This window comes from Thermobia domestica, chromosome 12 (genome assembly GCF_964235325.1).
Source record: "Thermobia domestica chromosome 12, izTheDome1.hap1.1, whole genome shotgun sequence".
NCBI lineage: Eukaryota > Metazoa > Arthropoda > Insecta > Zygentoma > Lepismatidae > Thermobia > Thermobia domestica.
Genome location: NC_137465.1, coordinates 38,742,626 through 38,766,349, shown reverse-complemented (window position 1 = coordinate 38,766,349; position 23,724 = coordinate 38,742,626).

Sequence of the window (23,724 nt, the reverse complement as noted above, 5' to 3'; positions counted from 1 at the left end):
ATATAACATAATAGTTACATTTTCAAATGCTTTGTTACGGACATTGTTCTTTAAGCACGTCTTAGACAGGATTTTGTAAATATAAATTCCTTTTTAGCTATATTCTATGGTTAAACGAATTATATTTAATTTTATATAACGAAGTTTCAATTACCAAAATAAAAATACAGCAAATTATTGTGTTATATTATATTCTTTTTCATTTGTACATAAAATGCCAATATTATCGCATTTTGTGAAAATTCTAAGAGAATAAAAACATATATTACACAGTAAAAAGTGCAGCTTCCAAATCCAGTGATTAACATCTTTTCCTGTTACAATATTAGAATGCTATCTGTCAAACCTCACATATAGAAGTGGGTCATTTTTGTTCTATATCTGTAACTCATCTCTAACACAAAATTTGATATCATTTCCGGTTATGTAAGACAGATTTCAATAACTATCCATAAAGTCAGGTTGATGTTATTAAGTACCTTCTGTACAAGTTTGAATCCATTGTTACGTTGCCATTCTTCGCCAACTCTTAAACAAAATTGGATTCATAAAGGCGATGGTTATTGTTAAGTACTTCTTACACAAAAATTGGATCCTTAAAGTCAATTAAATACCTCTTTACAAAATAGAATCCATGAAGTCCGTTAGGTGTTTCTGACTTCATCCTATACAAAATTGAATTCATAACTCCCACCGCTGTTAAGTACTTCTTATACAAAATTGAATCCATAAGGAGCGATGGGTGTTGTTAAGCATTTCTTATACAAAATTGGATCCATAAGTAGCGATAGTTGTTGTTAAGTACATCTTACACAAAATTGAATCCAAATGGAGCTATGGGTGTTGTTATGCACTTCTTATACAAAATTGGATCTATTAGGAGCGTTGGTTTCTGTTAAGCACTTCTTACACAAAATTGGATCTATTAGGAGCGTTGGTTTTTGTTAAGCACTTCTTACACAAAATTGGATCTATTGGGGAGCGTTGGTTTTTGTTAAGCACTTCTTACACAAAATTGGATCTATTAGGAGCGTTGGTTTTTGTTAAGCACTTCTTACACAAAATTGGACCTATTAGGAGCGTTGGTTTTTGTTAAGCACTTCTGACACAAAATTGGTTCTATTAGTAGCGTTGGTTTTTGTAAAGCACTTCTGACACAAAATTGGATCTATTAGGAGCGTTGGTTTTTGTTAAGCACTACTTACACAAAATTGGATCTATTAGTAGCGTTGGTTTTTGTTAAGCAGTTCTGACACAAAATTGGATCTATTAGGAGCGTTGGTTTTTGTTAAGAACTTCTTATACAAAATTGGACCCATAAAGACCGATGGTTGTTTTCAAGTATCTCACATAGAAAACTAAATCCCATTGTCGTAATCTCTCCCATGTGGCGGTGTCCGATATGCCGATTGGAAATCCCACAATTATTATCCTCCTCTTAAAAAAGTTGATGTCATATTAAATTACTCTAACGTACATCTTATAAAAGTTTAGATGTTGTATGCATTAAGTCCGAGGTTTGTAACGTATCTACCTCTTATAGAGGATTGTATATCAATAAATCCAATAGCTTTTATACACCTTCTGTACAAAATTGGATGTGTAACCATGAAATCCCAGTTTGTATTGTCTCTCTTATGCAAAGTGGAATGGACGTTCATGAATTCCAATAGTTTTAAGGTAACTATTGTACAAATTTTGTTTTTATCCCTGAAGTCCTTTCAATTTAACGTAGAAATGTAATACTTCCTTAACTCTTATCCAAATGGGCGTTATCCAATGTATTCCATTATTTTAATTTGCCTGTTTGAGAAAATTGATAGAATTATTGTCTTAGAACTTTTATTTAAAGAATAATGTATCTCCTACTGTTTTTACAAATTCTTACTCTGATAGGCTGTACGAATATTAAATATAATAATAGTTAGCTTTACTATGGATGAAAAAAGAGTGTAACTCTAACAATGTATTTAGTTTTATTTCTTTAAAAAGTTGAATATATATATATACTGAAAACAAAAATAAGTCAGATTATAAATTCTAAAATTAATCCTAATTCTAACTATGAATTCAATTTTGTACTCTATGATTATTGAATTTTGTTAAAATCTTTGAGATTAAAATATAATATTTCGTGTTACTTATTTAAAATAATACTGGGGGATTAAAGATGAGTAAGCCAATAGCGAAACTCGTTAAGTCCACATTTTAAAATTTGTGGCAAATCGATAAAAATGTCATAATTGTAAAATAACATTAGAAACATTTTAAAAAAAAGAAAGAATAATGTGAATGTTGGTCTGTCAAAAGCTGTATAATCACACTAGTTTCTGAATTTATTATTGAATTAAATATTTTGGAGTTAACAGATTTTGTGGATGTAAATGGAAATAACAGCTTTTGCTTCTGAACCGGCAGCCATTTTTGTTGATGCTTAGGATACAAAACCAGTTAAAAGTAAGGGAATCTGAGTCAGAAATCAGTATTATGCCTTTAGAATATTGGAAAAAAATGAATTATGAATTATTAGACATCGTACAGATTGGCACAAATGAATATTGATACATAAATGCTATAATAATTTTGTCGTGAACTGAAAACAACTGATCTAAATTAGGAAACATTGAGTTATAAGCTTCTCTTAATCATTTTTTAGCAAATTGAAATTCATATGTTCGTTGTCGTCTGGTGCAGCATCATTCCCTCGGTTTCATATTTATGCAGAAACCTCTTTGTAAAACGTAAACTTTGGGATGCTTTCCCAATTTTCACCAAATCGTAACAACAAAAGCCGCTTAATATCATTCAGGTTTTCTTCTTTGACACAATGTGCCCTGGGATTTTGACATTTCTTATATTCTCTCCTCGCTTACTAATTGGCTTCAGGGTGCCTGTTTGGAAATTGAAAAATGGTTCTGCTTGGAAAACAACTGTTGCACAGTTGTTGGTTTTTAAGAATAATTTTGCGAGATTTTTGGAATTGAAAGTGCCAATTACCAGTGGTTTTCAAGATTTCGTCAGAGGCATGTTTCCATTCCATGATCTTACAGTCTTTCCCTAAATGTACAACAGTACTGAAGTTTTCAATTATTTCTTCATATTTTGTATCTTTGAATCTTTGAACATGTTATACCAGGACTCATGTTATAGGCTAAATTCGAACATTAATCGACAAGAGCCTTTTTTCATGAAAGAGGTTCTGCTCAAGGGGAAGAGACTGTTTAGAGAAGAATCTCACCCAACAATGTTCTGCTCAAAGTAGAGAGTTACCCTGCAAAATAACACAGACGACTTCAAACCATAGGATAATCCACTTAATTTGTCTTTTTTGGCTACATTTCGTTTCCAGTTTTCCAGGCATCATACACGTTTCCTAGAGATTTTTGGTGTTGTCTGAACAACAAAATTATTATCATTACTGCCTACAGTATTATTTTCTTTCGATTTTGCGTCCATTTGTCTAGTAATTATTAAAGACAAGCTGATTAGCGCAGAAGCACAGTTAGTCGCGAACAGTTAGGTCAAGACTTTCAGTGCCTCATTTCTCAGTCCTAAAACACAAAAATAAAGAATGTTCAGGCTGCAGATACTGAAAAATAAAATTTCGAATGATTTACCAAGAGTTGCAATAGATATTCAGACTACCAAACTAATCCTATACAGTACGTAACCTCAAATTGTTTGAAATATGAAATTAAGTGGGTTTGATTCTGCTTTTCTCATGACGTTATTTGCAGGTATGGGATTTAACAGTTTATGAAACTGAATATGGAAGATGGTCTTAACTGCTTTTGCATCTGTAGCCATGATGGATTTAACAAGTTTTGGAAATTGACACATATTTTAATGTCAATTTTCAAGTAGTTAAAATGACCTTTGCAACTGAATACTATTTGGAAATAAAAGCTTTCCAACTAAGGTTTCTAGAGTAACCATTATCTCATATATATATAAAGGTGGATTTAACGGGTTTTGCCATTGTCCTACTCACGTGATTCATTGAGTTTAAGAGTCTGTATTAGCAAATGGGTAACATATACACTAATGAATAGTAAAGAAAACATATCGAAATTGTCCAAGTTCCATTAATAATCTCACAAATGTTTGATGTTTCGTTTCATCATCACACGACGCACATCTACGAGTATGTGCGACCTGAACGATTGATTTGACGAAGTATTTAAGATGACTTAGTGCTTTTCCAATGCCGTGATAAATCTTAGAACCTCACAATTACAGATTTTTTTCCCTTTGAGAATATGTGATAAAAGCACCATGTACCTACACTACCAGAAACTGTGGTTGAATCCCAGGACCACGTTAAGGCTACATTTGGGACCATTAGTAAGGATATAATACAGAGTATGTGAGGGAGAAATAGCTACTGCTTTGTGACGAAAAAATGCCACGAAAAAATCATTTGTGCATATATACACACAGGGTGTTTCAAAACAACACCTACAACGTTGATAAAGTGATTCCTGACACCAAGATAAGACAAAAATGTATAGACCAAGCTGGGTGCAGAAATGCATCATTTCGGAGTTATAGGCTGCCGAAAACATAAAAAAAGAACTTTAGATGTCCATATCTCCAAAACTATGGAATCTAAAGGAGTCGGGTCAATGCTTCACATAGGAACTAGTATGTGTCGTATCCAAAACTACATATATTAAACTCCTGCGGTACTCACGCAACAATTTTTTATAGAGGGAGTTTAGCGTGTATATAAATTGAAGTTCTCACCAATTACATCTACAAAAATTTCATGGTTTGGACTTCTAAAGTTAATTTTTTCAAGTTTTCGGCAGCTTATAACTTCGGAAAGAAGGATTTCTGCACCCAGGTTGATCTATACTTTTTGTCTTATCTTGGTGTCAAGAATCACCTCCTAAACGTTGTCAGTGTTGTTTTGAAACATATTGTATATAGGGTGGACCTTTTATATTGATACGTCTTTGTAACTTTTAAACTAATACAGAAGAAAAGTTGAAAATTTGTAGCATGCAAATACCAGGAGGAGGCATTGTTTCACATACTTTGTGATACCACTAGGTTTAAAGCATTGTCATCCCAGCACCACGTCAGTTTTATTACACATTTCAAAACTTACATGTTAAACAAAAACATACAATATCACATTTGTTATTCAGTGTTGCAAAATGAAGTACTGTATCACAAACATCCAAATTTTGGTGACCTCCAGGGGTAATAACGGAAGTGAGACGGACGGGGAACTGCACATCTAATATACATTCATGTGTAACATTATGATAATGAAATGATGGAATTTGAATGAATAGAAACAAAGCCCCAAGAAATTGAAAATTTGACTTTTTTGAAAAATCCTTTATTTAAAAATCTACTTAGATAAGTATCTCTTCCAATCACAGAGTTGCTTTTCAATCAATGTAACGAACATAATACCGTTTACAATGTATCTCAAACTGTGCTGCAAAATATATGCAAACACTGTTAAAATTTTAACACTGATTAAAATTATTTAATAATTCCAAGAACTTGTAATTGCGCCTGTCAAAAACTATTGTTTTGATGTTTTATAAGCAAAATAAATAAAAATAATTGTTTTAAATAGCTCCCAAGTCATTGTAAACAATATAGCAAATATTACCATATTTTCATATCTCCGGAACGGTTTGAGATATCAAATTGATGTAAAAAGCATTATGACCTTTACGTCTATTCTAAACCATCTAAGTAATTGAATATTATACGAGTCAGCATGATTTTTCGAAATAATGTCCTTTGAAGAAAGTCAAATTTTCAAATGCTTGTAAGTTAGCTTTTACTTATTTAAAATATGTCATATGATGACTTTAGTATTTGACACTATTCTATTTTGAATGTGGATCGCTCCGCCTGCTTCATTTCGTCAGTACTATTGTAGAAGGCTCCAAAATTTAGTTGTTTTTTGATGTTTGTGATATTGTGGCCTAGTTGGTCTCCAACACTTCATATCAAGTGTACTATTGTAAGTTTTTGTTTATATGTAGACTTGAAATATGTAATACCACACCAGCAGGAGAAAGTTTTTCTGAAAATAGACTTCAGAAACGCATTTAACAAGTTGAATCGTGACTCTATGCTCATACAGGTAAAAAAACAGTTTTCCATTAATTTATCGATACGTACATCAGTGCTACTCGCAACCGAGCAACTTATACTTAGGAGATGAAATAATCCTCTCTCAGCGTGGCGTACAACAAGGCGACCCTCTTGGCCCTGGTTTGTTCGCACTAACTTTACAATCCATCGTTAATAGTATAAATACAGAACTGAACATATGGTATTTGGATGACGGGACTATAGCTGGAGACAAGGATACAGTAATAGAGACATTAGAAATGATCCGTAGACGGGCTAAGGAGATTGGATTGCAAATGAATTTCTCCAAATGTGAGGTCAGCTTTCTCGGAGTTTCCAATGAGCAGTCTAATAACCCCTTCAAGCTGTTTGACGAAGCCGCGCCTGGGATTCAAAGAATTTCGACAGATGACGCCAGCTTATTAGTAGCAGCATTATCTAATGAGGCAAGACGAACAATATTAGAAGACAAAATTTCTAAATTAGAATTCTTCTTTACACGTCTTTCCTTGATTTCAGCTCACTCTGCCTTTTACCTACTACGTGCCTCATTGTCCATGCCAAGGCTGCTATACTTTCTTCGCTGTGCTCCTTCTTGGCAGGATGCTGATCTACTGGAATGCTATGACAACACCTTGAAAACCGGTCTAGAATCTATCCTGAATTGTTCACTCAACAATAGCTCTTGGTTGCAGGCGTCCCTTCCTGTTAACCACGGAGGTCTCGGCATTCGTCGCGCCATGGATCTGGTTATTTCATCATTTCTGTCTTCGTTCTATAGCGCTAAGCCATTGATCGAGACCATTCTCCAACAAGATCTTAGCCTAGTATCGGATTCGGATGTCAACGATAGCATTGCTAAGTGATCATCTATAGTGGGATCAGATCCCCCTGACCTTGATAAGAGAGGACTAGAATCTTCTTGGGACGATCCTCTTATAAATCACCACTTTTCAGCTCTACTTCAGTCACCCGATAACCCAGAAGATAAGGCCAGACTCCTTGCTACATCATCTCCAGAAGCAGGCGCTTGACTCCATGCTATTCCGTCACCATCTTTAGGATTACATCTTCCCAATGACAGTTTGAGAATTGCCAGTGCACTGCGTTTGGGAGCAGATGTTTGCGAGCAACACAGATGTTCTGCTTGTAGAAGTGTCGTAGACAAGAAGGGCCTTCATGGACTCTCCTGTGCCAATAGTGCGGGCAGACATTCACGCCACTCCAGCGTCAACGACATAATCATGAGGGCACTAATTTCAGCAGGCGTTCCTTCTATATGTGAACCGTTGGGATGCAGTCGTGCAGACGGCAAGAGGCCAGATGGTATGACACTAATACCGTGGAAGAAAGGAAAAGCACTTCTATGGGATTTTACTTGTTCCGACACCTTCGCCCCTTCAAATCTTCATTCTTCCTCAGCCCAAGCTGGCAACGTGGCTGCTTGCCGGGAAACAGAAAAGCGCAGGAAGTATAGCAATTTACTCGACAAATATAATTTTGTCGCTATAGCTGTCGAATCGGGTGGTTCATGGGGTCCTGAAGGCCTTAACTTTATAAAAGAAGTTGGTCAGCGCATTTATTTATCGTCAGGAGACAGTAGAGCAACCTCTTTTCTACTGCAACGCATCAGTATGGCAGTACAAAGAGGGAACGTTGCATCAATTTTGGGAACGCTACCCTCTGGTAAAGAACTGGAGGAGATCTTTTGTCTGTAATCTCGGCGAAGGTTTGAGGATGCTGTTGCGAGGCTTATCACAAAAACGTGTATTAGTGGATTATTATATTTTGATATTCTGTCAAATGTAAATTGTGCACTGTCCAAGGAATGTAATCTTCTGTATTAGATGATCTTTAGGTGCTTCATTGCATTCGGTATTGTACTTATCTACATACTAGGTATTCCACTCGGATAAATTTCGTTGATTTCCTTGACTAATACCTTGATCTAGTGTAATTTTAAAATATACAATTTTATGTTGGGTTCGTAACACTGCAGTATTGGTTAAGCAAAGCCCCCTTGTTGACATTTGCATGATACGGTATTTCAGCGTTTTGTATAAGTTAGTTTAAAAGTCTTAAGCGCGTATCAAGATAGATAGATATAGATATAGTCATGTAGAAGGTCTGAGCACATTACTGATTTTTCAGAATATTCAAAGAAAAACACATGTCCATGCAAGACTAGTTTGATTTACTTGGTTTGGAAAATGAACATTGTTCATATAAAGAAATTAAAACATACAGTTCTGTTTCCATCAAGACTAATTTATTGTGTATGTTTACGTTCAAATGAAAGGCCGACCTTTAGCCTTGATAGGATAAGACGTTTACAAATTCCAGGCATTTGTAAATTAACTTGATTTTATTTGATTAACTTGTTCCACTTTTGTGAAGCTATGTGACTCCAGTATCTCTAAATAGCCTTCTAGAGACCTTTAGTGTATTCGTTGACATCTATTTACGGACTATCCTATAAGTTAAGTTTACAAGAACTCGATGGTTAACAAGCTAACTGGGGTGGTTGTGGTTGACTGTGGTGACTATTCCGCTTATTGGTAATGTAAGCGTCTTGCTCGCATTGCAGATAATTACTACATAGCTTGGAAAAACGTTTAGAATGATAATCCTATTGTAGTACAAAGTTGTTGCCCCAAATTTGCGTTCCTGATGGAATTCTACGCCTCACTTGAAAGTTGTGAAACACACTTTTGTCCATTATTCCATTAATTTTAACTAAATTATCAACTTGGAAGTCTGTAAGGCATGCCCAAATAGTAGCGTTGCTTTCCCCTTGCTTTGCGAACGATCATGCTTATCACTTCCATATTACTGATATCTCAGATGGCTTAATTTAAATTTTCGCTAGTAAGCGAGGAAATGTTCCGTATTGCATCTGTGCTTCACATACATATTCCACAAGTCGCAATATTCAGTTCACATGTCCCCAGTATCCTCCCTTCAAAACTGTCAAATTTGGAAGACACGAAACCAGTCTGCATGTTCTTTGATTCGCGTCCTATTGCAGTAAAAAGTGCAAGTTCTCTAATACGTCTCTTGATATTGTGAAAAGTGGTGTTCTCTGAGACACCTCGCAATGTTGCGTAAAGTGAAAGTGTTCTGTGGAATCTTTTAATGCTGTGAAAAATGCAAGTTCTCTAATACGTCTCTTAATACTGTAAAAAATTCAAGCTCTCTAATACGCCTCTTAATGCTATGAAAGGGGCATGTTCTCTGAGATATCTCGTAGCGCTGTTTAACCCTTTATGACCCGAATTAAATAATAATTTGAATTTTAATATATTTTTTTCGTATTTCGGTTCTAAATGCGTACAAGTAACCATTAAATCGATCGACTTGATGATTATCATCATGGGCCACGTGTTTACACTTAAGGGACTTTAAAGTCCCGTCAGGCAGAAACGGGTTAACATAATAATTGTAATATATTTTTAGTTCGGATGTATTTATAATCATAAATTTTACTGTCTTAGGGATAAAATTAGAAGCAATTGTTAATACTATGATCATGATTTATTGTTTGTACCTTTATATACAATTTCTGATTTTTCTTCTTCAATTATGTAAATAAGCATAGAAATAATAACTGAATAAAATTTCAGCACAATATTGAATGATAATGTAACATACAGCACGAATCACTTGTAAAATACAGAGGAGGTTTCTTGATAACTAACATTACGTATGTGTATATATAACAGAATTGTGAATGATATTTGAGTACTAATAGTAACAACACTTTTGAGTTTAGTTACATCGAAGTTTTTGAGTTTAGTAAATTTTCGAAGCAGTCTGTATTGATTTACTCACATATGATGAAATTCAAAGAAATGAAATTCTTCTTTTCATTCACACATAAAAACACATTACACAGTCCACATTTGGAGTCTGGTCTCGATTCAATCTTCTTGAAAGAACAAAGTTCATATCTAGCTCTCTCTTTTACGAATTGTGGCCAATGTGCACCTCGATTTTGAAGCCTAATATCATTGCTTACGGAAAATTTGGATTTTCTTCTCTTGATTGGTGCCACGCTTGATGATGAATCCTGCTTTGGTCTACCACGCTTCTGACAGTGTTTACGTCCTTTAGTGAGTAGTTCTTGAGTCACCTGACGTTTGAATAACAGAAAAGGCATTCTCATTGAAAGAAAAAACATTGAAAAAGACACTAAAGGCAACGCGACACCAGGTGATACAAGGGGCTTGGATACTCGTCCTGGAATATCCGAGGCAACGAAATGAGGAATATTAAGTATTTACGAAACATTTTTCTTATTTAGATATTACCGAAAACAAATTTCACTGTAAATAGAGCACACCACTTATAGCCCGAAAAGGTCAATCCTGATGCCGCCTCTGCCTACAAGCCTGACGGGACTTCTGGGTCCACCTGTAATTTTACCTCATAATACGCGCAATAATACAAAAACTGCTAAAATTTATATTTGTATTATTTACACTATACCTGATCAAGTAACAAAAAAATCCACGAACGTCTGAAGCTCCAAATACTACACAAAAACTAGACTAAATCAGAACACACTCGACTACGACTCACAAATAAACAGCATACTTCAAACGCGCGAAATTGTATTTGTCACACATACACAGCAACGCTCATAAACAGCTTGTACCATCTTGTGAGCGTTCCTTGAAGTGTTTGAAGAAAGACTTGTTAGTCCCGACAGGTTGCTGGCAACACAAGGGCTATTACGTAATAGGAAACGTAACCTTGAAACACCGGGACTTACAAGTCCCGACAGTCGATAAAGGGTTAAAGTGCAATTTCTCTGATACGCCTCCTAATGCTGTAAAAAGTGCAAGTTGTGTAATACGTATCTTAAAGCGATGAAAAATGGAAGTTCTCTGAGACGCCTTGTAGTGCTGTAATAATGCATGTTCTCTGAGATGTCTAATGGTGTAAATAGTGCCAGTTCTAGAACATTGTTTTCAGTCTAGTAATAGCAATTTTGAGGTTAGTTTTAGTTTCTAAGTTTTGTTGCGTCCTTATGCAACCCCTAGGTTATGAAGGACGTTACTTAATATTAACATTTGGTCCGAACTATGACGGGGGCTTCATTCCGGTGCAAAGAGGATAATGCAATATCAACTCTCACAGTATAAGGCCCTTCCCCACAATAGTATCTTGCCTGAAAAACAGATGGATTAGATGACCACAACAGTGACTCTGTTAACAGCGATTTTGGGAAAAAATAAAAGCAGGAAATCTTGCATTCCAGGGGTTATGCTAACCTTTCCTTTTGGTTACAAAGTTGAAAATCAGACTTTATTTAGGAAAAAAAGTTTTTCCTCCTTTAATACTTTTGTTGGTTGACTTACTTTTGTTTAGAAAATATTTGTGGTACAATTAGACGTTGTGTAAATTAGACCATGACTAATGTACGAATGCTATTTTTTTTAAGTAAGGTTCAATTATTAACAGAAACAGAACTAGTAAAGATAGTGCCATGCATTTTTGTTCATTTCCTCTGTAAACATTAAGCTATTTTTCTACATGATGACGTGCTAGTTGCATTTAACATACCGTTCGATAAGTTTTTATATGCCTACGTCGTAGAAATCATCCGTCTTTAAACGAAGCCAATCTTCAACAGTTGATTTCACTTTTTCATTGGTGTCAAACCGCCGACTGATGGAAAACTGATCCAAGCACGGGAAGAGATGATAACCTCTCGTGCAAGATCTGGGCTGTACGATGGGTGGTTCAGTAGCTCCAATCCAAAAGATCTGATTCACTATTGAGTTTGAGCAGCAGAGTAAAGGCTTGCATTATCATGTAGCAACAAAACAACAGATGACACTAAGCCTTGGCGCTTATTCTGTATAGCTCGTCGAAGCTGTTTCAAGATCGCGCAGCTGAGCTGATGATTGTTCCTCGTGGCATAAACTCGAATAACAGGACACCATGGCAATCCCAGAATACGGTAGTCATAATCTTGTGGGTAGACATTGTCTGTTTGGCTTTTACTTTGACTGGAGATATCGTGTGTCGCCATTTCATTAATTGCCACTTCGATGGCGGAATCACGTGGGAAACAAATGTTTCGTCCCTTGTGGTAATGTGATCCTACAGTTGATCTCCTTCCTTATTCTACCAGGTCAAAAAGGTTAAAGCACAAGTCAGTTTCATAATTTTGTGTTTCTCAGTAATCAGTCTGGAAACCCATCGTGTGCACCGTTTTCGGAAGTTAAAGGTTTCAGAAATGATTGTTTACAGTTCCGACCGTGAAACGTGTTGAAATTCTAGTGACAACGTGGAAATCACGAAACGCCAGTTTTCATTAACTTTTGTGTCAACTGCACCAGTGGCGGCGGTTGGACGTTAAAAGTGAGGGGGCAAGACATGATCTGAATATTTGTATATAAATGTTAGTTTCCCTGGTTGTTTCTAACATTTTGTTTGACGAAAGGTTGTATAACTAATAGGATACTATATTTTCAGTTAAAATACCGTATATCGTATATAATAGTTTATTAAGTAAATTGAGAAGAATAACGCAAGTAGATACTAGCCCTTTGTACTCTCAAACAACGAAAGTGTAAGAAGAGATTTGATTCCTTGCTCATGAACATCTTAAAATTCTGTCTGGAAAATTGTGTGATCAGATTATTTAATAAATTTGCAAAACAAATAAATAGAAAGGATAATATTAATCATAGTAATGAATAATGATGCTTGTTTTGCAAAAGTTATATTGAAACTGAGGATTAATGAAAAACTTAATATTTAATTCCACACATGCTATTAAATGTATATGTTATTACTCTTAGAAAATGAAAGACAGTAAATACTATAAGCATATGCTACGACATTTAAAGAAATATTTGCTTTTGCAACTTCTTGAAATATGTTCGTTGCCATTAGGTGCAGATTTCACTTTCTTGGAACACATCAAAACACAACAATACTTACAATCCACACTTCAGTTATACAAAATAAACTTAAAACCTAGAATTATGTTCAATTTACTAAATTTTATTGTATATACACTCGTACATCCTTAAACACAACACTTCACTCGTATATTACACTACAAAACAATGGAAAAGGTAGAAGTTGTTTCTTATCACGCTCTTTTTAATCGATATTCCTTACTTTAGAAAGAAGAAAAGACATTTTAGGAACTGTCAATTTTTGTGCAATTAAAGAATAACTTGTGAAATAGGCCCTACTTTTTTGCATAATGTTCTTTCGATTAGCTTCAAAGCGGCTCACTAACATATCGAGCCCTTGTAAGAAGAAATGAAAGTATGCTGAAATTGTGCTCCAATAGGTTATTTTTTGGGGTTATTTTCTGTGGCGATTAAAACGCAATTACTGTAGCTTTCTTTACTCCACGGGAAGACAACCAATACGTATTCACGCAACAGCAAATATTATATGGCAGCATTTTTTCCTATTAATCAGTAACACATACAAAATCGTTACATTTCCAAATGAAACTATATACATTAATTGGTTACTTAAAAAAAGTGCGGGGGCAACTGCCCCCCTTTGCCCCCTCTAATCGCCGCCCATGAACTGCACACACAAACTTGTCTGTGATTATAGAAGTTCGACAAGATTGCGTTTCTTCATAAATATTGTCTCACCCGTTCTTGCACCTATTTATGCAATTTGTTGTCACTCACTGCATCAAGACCGTACATCTTACACATCTCGCGATGAAATTCCAGTGATGATACCTTCCTTGCTGTCAAAAATCGAATCACAGACCTCCTTTCACACTTGGTGGGATGCTCAATTTGACGAAATATTTCAACTGCCCACACTGAACCATACACATTTATGCTACGACTACAACTGGTCTTGCCTTGTGTCTAAGGCATGCTCGGACACAGCGCACGTGCTCATTTCGACAGATATAACAAACAGTCAATAACTGTTGTGAAAACATCGGTCGAAGATTGGCTGCGGTCACAGGAGGGTGATTTCTACCACTAGAGGGCACTCAAAACGAATGCTGTGATAAATGTTCATATAAGCATGGTAACTATGTAGAAAGATAGCTTAATATGTACAGACGAACTAACAATAACTGTATAGTACTATATTTACTAGTTTTATTTCCGTTTACAGTTGAACCTTATCTTAAAAAATAGCCCTTGTATTACTCTTACTATAACAGAATATAGAAAGTCTTTTTTAAAAGGCTATTCTACTTACATGAAGTATACATACATATATGTTACAACAAATTGTAAGTTATGTATTAGGTGTACAACTTCGCTTCCGCCATTTTCCAATATATGGCTCTAGTGGTAAGTCGGGGTGGAAATAAACAGATGTAGATGTCATACAATTAGGTTGGGTATTTGTCAACATAACTCCATAGAAACATTAGTCGAATTGGGTCCACATCGGAAAGTTAATTGAAAATGTCAGTTTACGAGCCAAATTCTCATCATTTGCGGGAGGTTTTAGTTCTCTGCTTCAGTATGAAGAAATCGAATGCTATCAAACCGCTGTTGGGCGAGACCGCTGTTAGGGAAAGAACGTGTCGTGAGTGGTTTCAACGCTTCAACGACGGCGATTTTGCCATCGAAGGCCGGCATGGTGGTGGAAGAGAGAAGGTTATCAAAGATACGTATTTAGAAGCATTATTTCTTGAAAACTCGTGTCAAATGCAAGAAGAATTGGCAGGATCATGTGCAGTGTCTCAACAAGCCAATGTAAGACGCCTCAAAAACACGGGAATAATCCAGAAACAAGCAAATTGTGTGCCGTGCGAATTGAAACCAAGAGATATTGAACGGAGTTTGTTTGCTTGTGAACAGCTGCTTGAAAGGCAAAGACAGAAAGCATTTCTTCATCTCATTGTGACAGCGGAAGAAAAAGGGTTTTTTACGGTAACTCCAAGGTCAGAAAATCATGGGAAATACCGGATATGCTTTCACGTCGACGTCCAAACCAGCTCCATGTGGTGTGTTACGAGCTGCTAAAACCGAGTGAAACAATTACAAGCGATATGTATGGAAAGTAATTATTGCGTTTTAGCCAAACGTTGAAAGAGAAACGGCAGCAACACAACGAGAGACACGATAAAGTGATATTGTGCAACATGACAATACTTAACCCCTGTAGCCAAATGGGTCAAAAAACACTCGGAAATGTAGAACTGCAAAGTCCTGCTCCACGCGTCCTATTCCCCGTTGACTATCACTTGTTTCGATCAATGGCACACGGTCTAGCTGACTAGCACTTATGTTCTTATGAGGAAGTCAAAAATTTAGTCGATAGCAAATTGCCTCAAAAGATGAGCAGTGTTTTCGACGCGGGATTCGTACGTTGCCCGAGAGATGGGAGAAAGTAGTGGCCAAGCGATGGACAATATTTTCAATCATAAATGTATAATCAGCCTTTTACAACAAAACCTCGAATGTCTGGAAAAAATGGCGTATGGGAAGTTAAACACGTAATGTATATAACATGTATAAAAGCTAAAAAAATATATACAGTAAAAATTAAATATTTGTAATTATTTATATCTACTATATAAAATAAATTATTTCTTATTTATTTGGATACTTACAAAAGAAACATTCATAATGCAAAAAGTCCATATAAGGTTTTACATTTCTAAATAATAATGAAATGTTGCTGCGAATTAGTAATGAATTAATATTGTTATGAAATTGATTGATTGTTAGAGTATCGAACACTCGTATTGTATATCATATATTCTAACTGTAAATTTATACTTCCTTCAAATATTCAATGGGGGGCGCGGTGGCTCAGTGGTAGAGCGTTCACCTCCTGTGCTTGGGGTCTCTGGTTCGATCCCAGCTCGCGCCGTGTGGACTTTGTGGTGGATAAACACCGTGCTCGTGGGTTTTCTCGGGGTTCTCCCGTTTCCTCCCACTTACTTCATTCCACCATTTCACTCATCACCGTCTCCTTTAGCCTAACCGGCATAACCGTGGGACGTAAAACTAAAAGATTTCATTTCATTTCATTTCAAATATTCAAATATGTTTGTACCTTAATATTATATAATTTTTACATAAGAGATCGATTTAAGGTATATAAAACATATGCATTAAGGTATATAAAACATATTATATTACTTACATTTCTCTACGATTTTTTAGGTCTTTTACCTGAACTCGATTTTTTAGTCCTTTTCAACTTAATATTGATCGTAAAGGCTGCTTATTTTTAATTACACTATTTTTATTATATTATTATACTTGTTAATACATTTACGAAGAATCGGGCCATCATACACAATTTCGTTACTGAATTTCTTATAACTCTACAAAGTGGCATGTGGATGACCTTTTTATTTAAAGAAACAAAAACAAAATTCCTAATGCTATGTCCGCCAAACAAACGAAATGTGTAACAAACTTTCTCTTGCATCTCCCAAAAATTAACAGATAATTATTAGTGTGTGAAGTCTGGTTTCAGTGCGAAGCATGGGCCAAAAGAGATTGAAATATTTTTCGGGTACCCTAAGAATACTCTGAAGTTCTCCAAAATAAAATCTATCTATTTTTGTCTATATACAGGGTGTTACAAAAATTTGTGACAACATTTTCAGAATTGATGTGAGGAAACTATTTTCAAAATATTGTGAAACTCGTCAACCAAACTACGGGAGAAGGTTCTTTGTATCAAATGAAATTTTTTAAAAAATCAAATAAACATGGGTTGGAAAACGTCTGCTTTTGAAGTTATAAGCCACCATGAACTTGCATGTGCTCCACCTTAATATCCGTGCTTCATAACCCTGTGATATCAGTGAAACGAATTATATGAAGGAAGTCCCTGAACGGAATCACTTATAAGTTCTAATTAAACATTCCTTTTCCCGACACCAGAGGATTCTGAAACAAGAGTATTTAGATAGAGCGCATACTGGCCCCATAGTTTTTAAACCTGGATGTATTAAAAAACGACGTGTCACATTTTTTATTTATAACCCTTAAAGGAGGAGCTTCGATCTATGTTTATTAGAACTGTTCTCTTTCATTTCATAGGTCTATAAGAAATCATCTCCTGGAGTTCCTATGTGTGAGTTTTCTATCACACCATGTGATACAATTGAATGAAACGTACAATTGAATGAAAATCATCATATCTAATCCCACTCCTCCTCCTTGTAGCAAAATAGTGTATTGTTTTGTTAAACTAGGAGATCTTCCCTTATCTTGGAAGATGTCATCCAAAGAGAAATGCAGGTCTTAGTAAGATCTTTATTACAACTACGCACTGTATTTACAATAAAGGTCAATGGTTCCCAACCTTTTTTGACTCACTACACACTTTAATGATTGCCCAATACATCGCGACACACTTTTTTGATTTTTCCTTGACCTTTGTGTATACAAAATATGAGGTAGGTGTGTGTCTCTGTATTCTCCAGCACAACTCTGTAAAGCATGGATAAATTTTCACAAAATTTGGTAAACGTATTACTTACAGCTTTGAAAAGGGTACTATGGGGGTAATACCTCACATAGCATACCTAGGGAGGAGTGACAGGGGAATATAAAAATGGTCGAAAATGAGCGATATTAGTGTCAAATCCATAGTTCCCGGTGTTGCTGAGATTAATTTAAATACTTTTGGTACTGCTAAAGTCAAAGTTTAGCCCATATCGGCATGGAGATTGAGAGAAGACAAAACATAAAGTGTCTCCAATGACCAAGATTAATGTTGGATCCGTAGTTCTGTGTTCGTTAAGCTCTTAGGTTACAATCACGATGACATTTAATTGCAAGTTTAAGCATGAACGAGCATGTCAGTTGGATTGGAAATTTATAGCAGTAATGTCAAATGCGTTGCTTTATAACTCGGGAACGTCTGAGCCAAATAGACATATCAGTCTTAAACCGAAAAAAATACTTTGAAAAGAAGACACTTTACTAAGTGGGAATTGGAAGGAGTAACATGTAAAAATAATGCAAAGCGACTCATATTAGTGTGGACTCCATAGCTTTCGTGCAACCTGAAATGAATAGTGATGTCCCAATTCCAATCAAGTCCTAGTTCAGTCTCATAGGCGAACGAAAAGAGGAAGTGAAAAATAAAATGTTTAAAATGAACGAGATTTATGACGAATTCATTTTTCCAGGGTCGAAAAAACGGCTGACCTGTTTGAAATGACTTTTGGGCCATGGTTGTTACCCATTTCAGCTGTTTTTTTTTTAAATCATACCAATTTGATAAAAATGATATTCTGCGGAGTAAGATATTTCATTATTTCCGGCAAAAGTCGAGTATCTTCAATATATTTATCATTATATTTTCATTGAAATAAATATCCAAAAAGGGAAAAGGACTCGAATATTTCCCATAAACGTATTCTCCCCGGAGCTAAGAATGGGTATTTCACCTAATAATAATATAAATTATGACAATGTAAACTTGTAAGTGTCCATAAAGTAATGACTGTATGTAAGAGTAAGTATTGTTGGTTCTGTAGGGGGTTTTGACAGTCTGTTTCAAAATTCATTTTAAGCTAATTATTAAATACCTCATGATTTTTAAGTTTTAAAAATTCTCGACACACTATATGGAACTGCGTGACACACCGGTTGGAAACCACTATCACAGATAATCATCAGTCATCTACTATCTAGTGGTTCAAATTGACAATTCATATATTGATTCCGTGTACAGCGGTGGACACTTCTAAATGGTACAGCCATATGGAGATTTACGGCTAAGGTGTACCATTTAGAAGTGTCCACCGCTGTACAATATATTTGTTTCAATTATTTGCTGCAATTTAAATTTTATTTGGCTGGAATTACAATAAGTTTAAATCTCAAATTTGGCTGTTAATAACAGGAGATCCTTAGATTTGGACAAGAAATTATCAAGGTCTACTACTATGGAAAGTTTGATAAAATAACGTGAGTTCACCTTAGTTCGTGCGATATAAAGACACGTACATCCGTGAAATCTTATGACGCGTCGATCATAGATTTTTGTGGGTTCAATCTGTTAGAACAAGCGTTGCGTAGTCGACAGCAGAGATGGGCATTTTCGGTAACCCTCAAACGCACTCACCCTCAATCAATTCCCTCACATTTACCCTCAGCCACCCTCACCCTCAATAGACTCCCTCACACTCATCCTCAACCGCCCTCACACTCACTCTCACACTCATCTATCAAAATGAGGGTGAGTGAGAGAGAGGACGGCCTTCTTGATTGCAAAAATGAGTGAGGGTGCCCATCTCTGGTCGACAGCCACGTACATCGGATGGTTTTCGGAAATTTTTACGGTGAATGGAACAAACTTTATCGAACTGTGCTTCAATACAGTCTCCTTCAGTGGAAACTGTGATGCAAAGTCATAGCTAACAGACAGAGCTTGCACATTGAGTACAACCGATTGTAGAGTCACGATATTTCTTAAACTGGTAAGGATGTAAAGTTCGTCATCGATATCTTTAACCTTCCAAAAAAGAGTGAAACAAAGTACAGCATTTACCTGCAAACAAGTCCTCTCCAATGGAAGATGTGCTGTAGAGTGAGTTTTAACAGTTCCACCTGCCACGTAGGACACAACCATTGGTAGAACGATGGACTGTTACAGGTAGGTAGACCAGGAATGGTACAAGAAAGCAAGAAATAATTTTATGGTTTAAATTCAGCGTTCCAAGAGACGTTCCCTCTTTGCCCTTAACAGGAATTAATACGTTTGTTAGCTTTCTTAATGATACACTTCAGAGTTATTTTCGTTTCTTTATAGAATCGTTCCTCTGCTAGTATAATTTTTAAAGCATACTCTGCACTGCTTTAAATTATAATAATCTTTAAAGGACAGTATTTTCCTTTATTCTTTGTTCCATAGCATCATTACAATTGCCGGTAAATTATTTATCCGGTTTTATTCATCGAAGTCTTTAAAGATTCTTGCAAACCTCAGATCGGTCATTATTGTACCCTTAGATGATATTACATGTATTAAACCACACCCCTATTTATTTGTTGAAAATATTATTTTTAATGGATCAATTTCTCCGCTGATTATTTCTATTTCTGGCCAATAGCTCTAAATTAAAATTCTCGTGTATTCGTGCAATAATTATTTCTTCGAAATCATTTGGAAATGTTTGCTGTTTCAGGAAGAAATGAAATGAAATGTTTGAGTTTTATGTCCTAGGGTTATACCGGCTGGGCTAAAGGAGACAGTGATGATGAGAAATGAATGAAGAAAGTGGGAGGAAACGGGGGAAAGTCCGAGAAAATCCATGCCCACTGTGTTTGTCCACCACAAAGTTCACGTGGCGGAAGCTGGGATAGAACTAGGACCCCATGCACCAGAGGTGAACACTCTACCAATGAGCTACCGCGGCTACTTATTTTAGGAAGAATACATTTATTGTTTCCTTTAACATCTATTTAACCATTTTAAATTGTTAGTTTGTGTTTCATTACTACCTACTTTAGCCTTTATCTGCTATTCAATTTTGAAAGGTATTTATCTTTTTCTGTTCAGAAACTTTTCAAATATTTCATTATTTCTTATTTATTTCAGGATTTTCTCCTGGTTTATGTGTCAAACTTACTTTATTCAAGCCTTTTTTCGATTATTTCTATTGTTTTCTTTGTTTTTATATTGTCCTTATCCATAGTCTGTTTTACATCTAGTTGTACCGTAGATCATTCTATACGTTCTGTTTGCTTCTTAGCGTTACATTTATTCTTTCTGACCAGAGAAGGAATTGATTGTTTGTTTTTCTTTATTACTACAGTCTTTCTTGTTCTGATTTTTCTAGTTATACTAAAGGCATGTACGTAAGGAATTGCAATACTTGCCAATGTTACCCAACTAGGAACATTTGACACATTTGGTGCTAGAAATAATGTCCTTTATCTAAAACCATATGTTAGAAGAATAGTATCTTACTTCTTCTGTAATTTGTCTGTCCTTTTAGTTACTAGATGACACCTTGGTTTTCCTTTGGATAGAGTTCTGAATTTAGTTCTTAACTGTTTTCGGTCTTTCATTAGTTGTCGCCTTCAAAGTTTTGTTCACTCAATTATGCTGACTCTTTAATTCTTTCTTGATCGAGAGTTGTAGATAATCGTCATAAGTTTTCTTTCTCTTTGCTCTTGCACCTTGAAATTAAAGTACTTTTCACATTATCATTTTCTCTGAACTTTGACATATTCTCTTTAGTTGATGCTGACATTATTAAGGTCTGTCACACTCAGTGCCGTTATTTTAATTTTATTCTTAACGGGATATATTATCTGTGATAATTTATTTCGCAGGTCTATTATATTATTTCCCTTGTTTGGTTCTAGAAAAATACCAGGCGCTCTTTCTAACTTGCATACGTTGCTGCTTCCACGTGTGTTGATTTGTGATCAAATTCCTGTATTTACTTGAATACTGGTGAACGATTATCGTTTTTTTTCTGTGTGCTTCAAGTCTTTCTTTTGTTATGGTCATCTCTTCTTTAAGTTTGCGATTCCCTTTCTTTAATTGCTTGTTCTTTTCTACAACACATTCGAGTACGTAAAACCTTCTAATTTCGATTGAGTGTCAACCATCCTGTGTGATTGTTCTTAATTGATTCTACTTTTGTTGATCCAATTTTTATTGATTTTAAGATTTTTACTTAAATTTTGGACCTTCTTTCAATATCTGTGGAGCTTCGCGGTCTTTTTTCTCCCTTGGAGGACTCATTATCCTTATTTTTTGCTTTGATGTTTCCTCACAGAAGAACTGAATGGAGTTGTTCTAAATTTATGATCAGCAGAGAAACGTGAATTTAAAACCATGTTTTTTTTCTTTCTTGAGAGATATCTCCACCCCCCCCCTTTGACTCTTCTCGTACTATTGTCATTTTAATTAATGTCCGAGATACTATGTTTATCGCCGTTGAAATCTGGTTACTTTGGTATCATTCGTTTAAATCACTTCTAGTGTGCTAATTCATAGGCAACCAATAGGCGTAAATGTTAAGAAACACATACGTCTAAATGTTATGCAACCAATATGGCATTATAGAAGCACAGGTAGCCTAATTAGCGACTGAGGATTTTGTTTTTGCAGACCCTTTAATATTTATTTCATCTAAAAAAAACATTTATCAGAATCTGTACATTGCATCCACATAATAAAACCTTTCTATTCATTATAGCATGAAGTGTTTTAGTAGTCCGGAGACTTGTAAGTTGAATTAAATAAAATTATATTAACATTATTATTATTATAAGTATTCTGCCTTTTGGGAGGTTCTGTACTAATGAGATTTTGTAAAGGTCTGGAAATATTTCTGCCATGTCTTTCAATCTTCAACTTCCTCTTTTAACTCCCTCAATTAGCATAAGTAAATTAAAATTTAAAAAATAAATGAGTAATGTCTGGTCAGAATAGCGGCTTGGTTGAAATAGCTACATGATTACATTTCGATTCTGAGCCCAACACCAAATAGTCCATCAGGTACCGAGAATCAACCATTTGACTGTGAGTGTATGTTTCCACCAGTTATAAAATAGTGTACGGTATTTGAAAATTCCATGAAATTGAATACCGTTATTGCTAGGTTAGAAATTAAATTTATGCCATCATGCACCATTATTCAAACCTAACTTTTTGCTTCTAAATATTGAGATTCATATAAAAAAAAATCTTTCGCTCTTTTATAAGTAATATTTAACATTAAGGAAATTTTTGTCATGTTATTCTGCAAATGTTAAACATAGTTGGAAATTTAACAATTTTCAGTTTATAGACCCTATATATAGGGTATCGGAACCAAGAACATTGGATGAAAGAGGAAAATCAGAAAGATAATATCAGGGGTATACAATGCAGATTGTCGTCTGCTTAGGTGCAGAATTTGAGTTTTCTGCGATTGTGCTTTTTAATTTATTTTTTTTAAGAACTGTAGTCTCTGGTTCGGTTCATACACACCAGACGAGGGAATTTGATTGAGGAACTAGACTAAAAATATATAACTGCATTTAATCATAACGCATGTGTATTTAAACAAGGAAGGAACAGCTCAACAACTAGCAAATGTCTAGGCGATGTGTCAATAAAATTTTTATCTTACGACACAAGGGTGTAATACTGATGTGAAGAAAAAGAGACAGCTCATTCAGCCATGAACTACCAGTTCTGGACAAATATGAAGTGCGATAGTGTTGAGGCAGAAACTTGACTAATTATCCAGAATGTATTGGAAGATTGTAGAGATAATAATGTGCTCGCACATATGAGCTACTTTTCAACAAACAATTATAAATTTCAGTAGGGCTGAAGGTGTTCCCAGGTGGAAATCAGCCTTCTAGCCACTTCTAGCTACGTGCTTAATGTACCCACAGAAAAATATGTAATTATTGCATTATTCTAGTATGATGTTTACGAATAATAAGTACACCTGATGTATAGACGCGTCTCTTCATTTTGTTGCTCGCTGCGTGCGTTAATATACATCGAAACGTAAAACCATGACTGTTTAAATGCAAAACGTCCAATGTCAAAAGAATAAGTATTAACAAAGATACAGACTGAAATATTTTACTGAATTTTCAAAAAAGAAGAGCTAAAGCCCATGTACGTACCCTATGTGTATGTCAATAAAGTTGTTGATTTTAA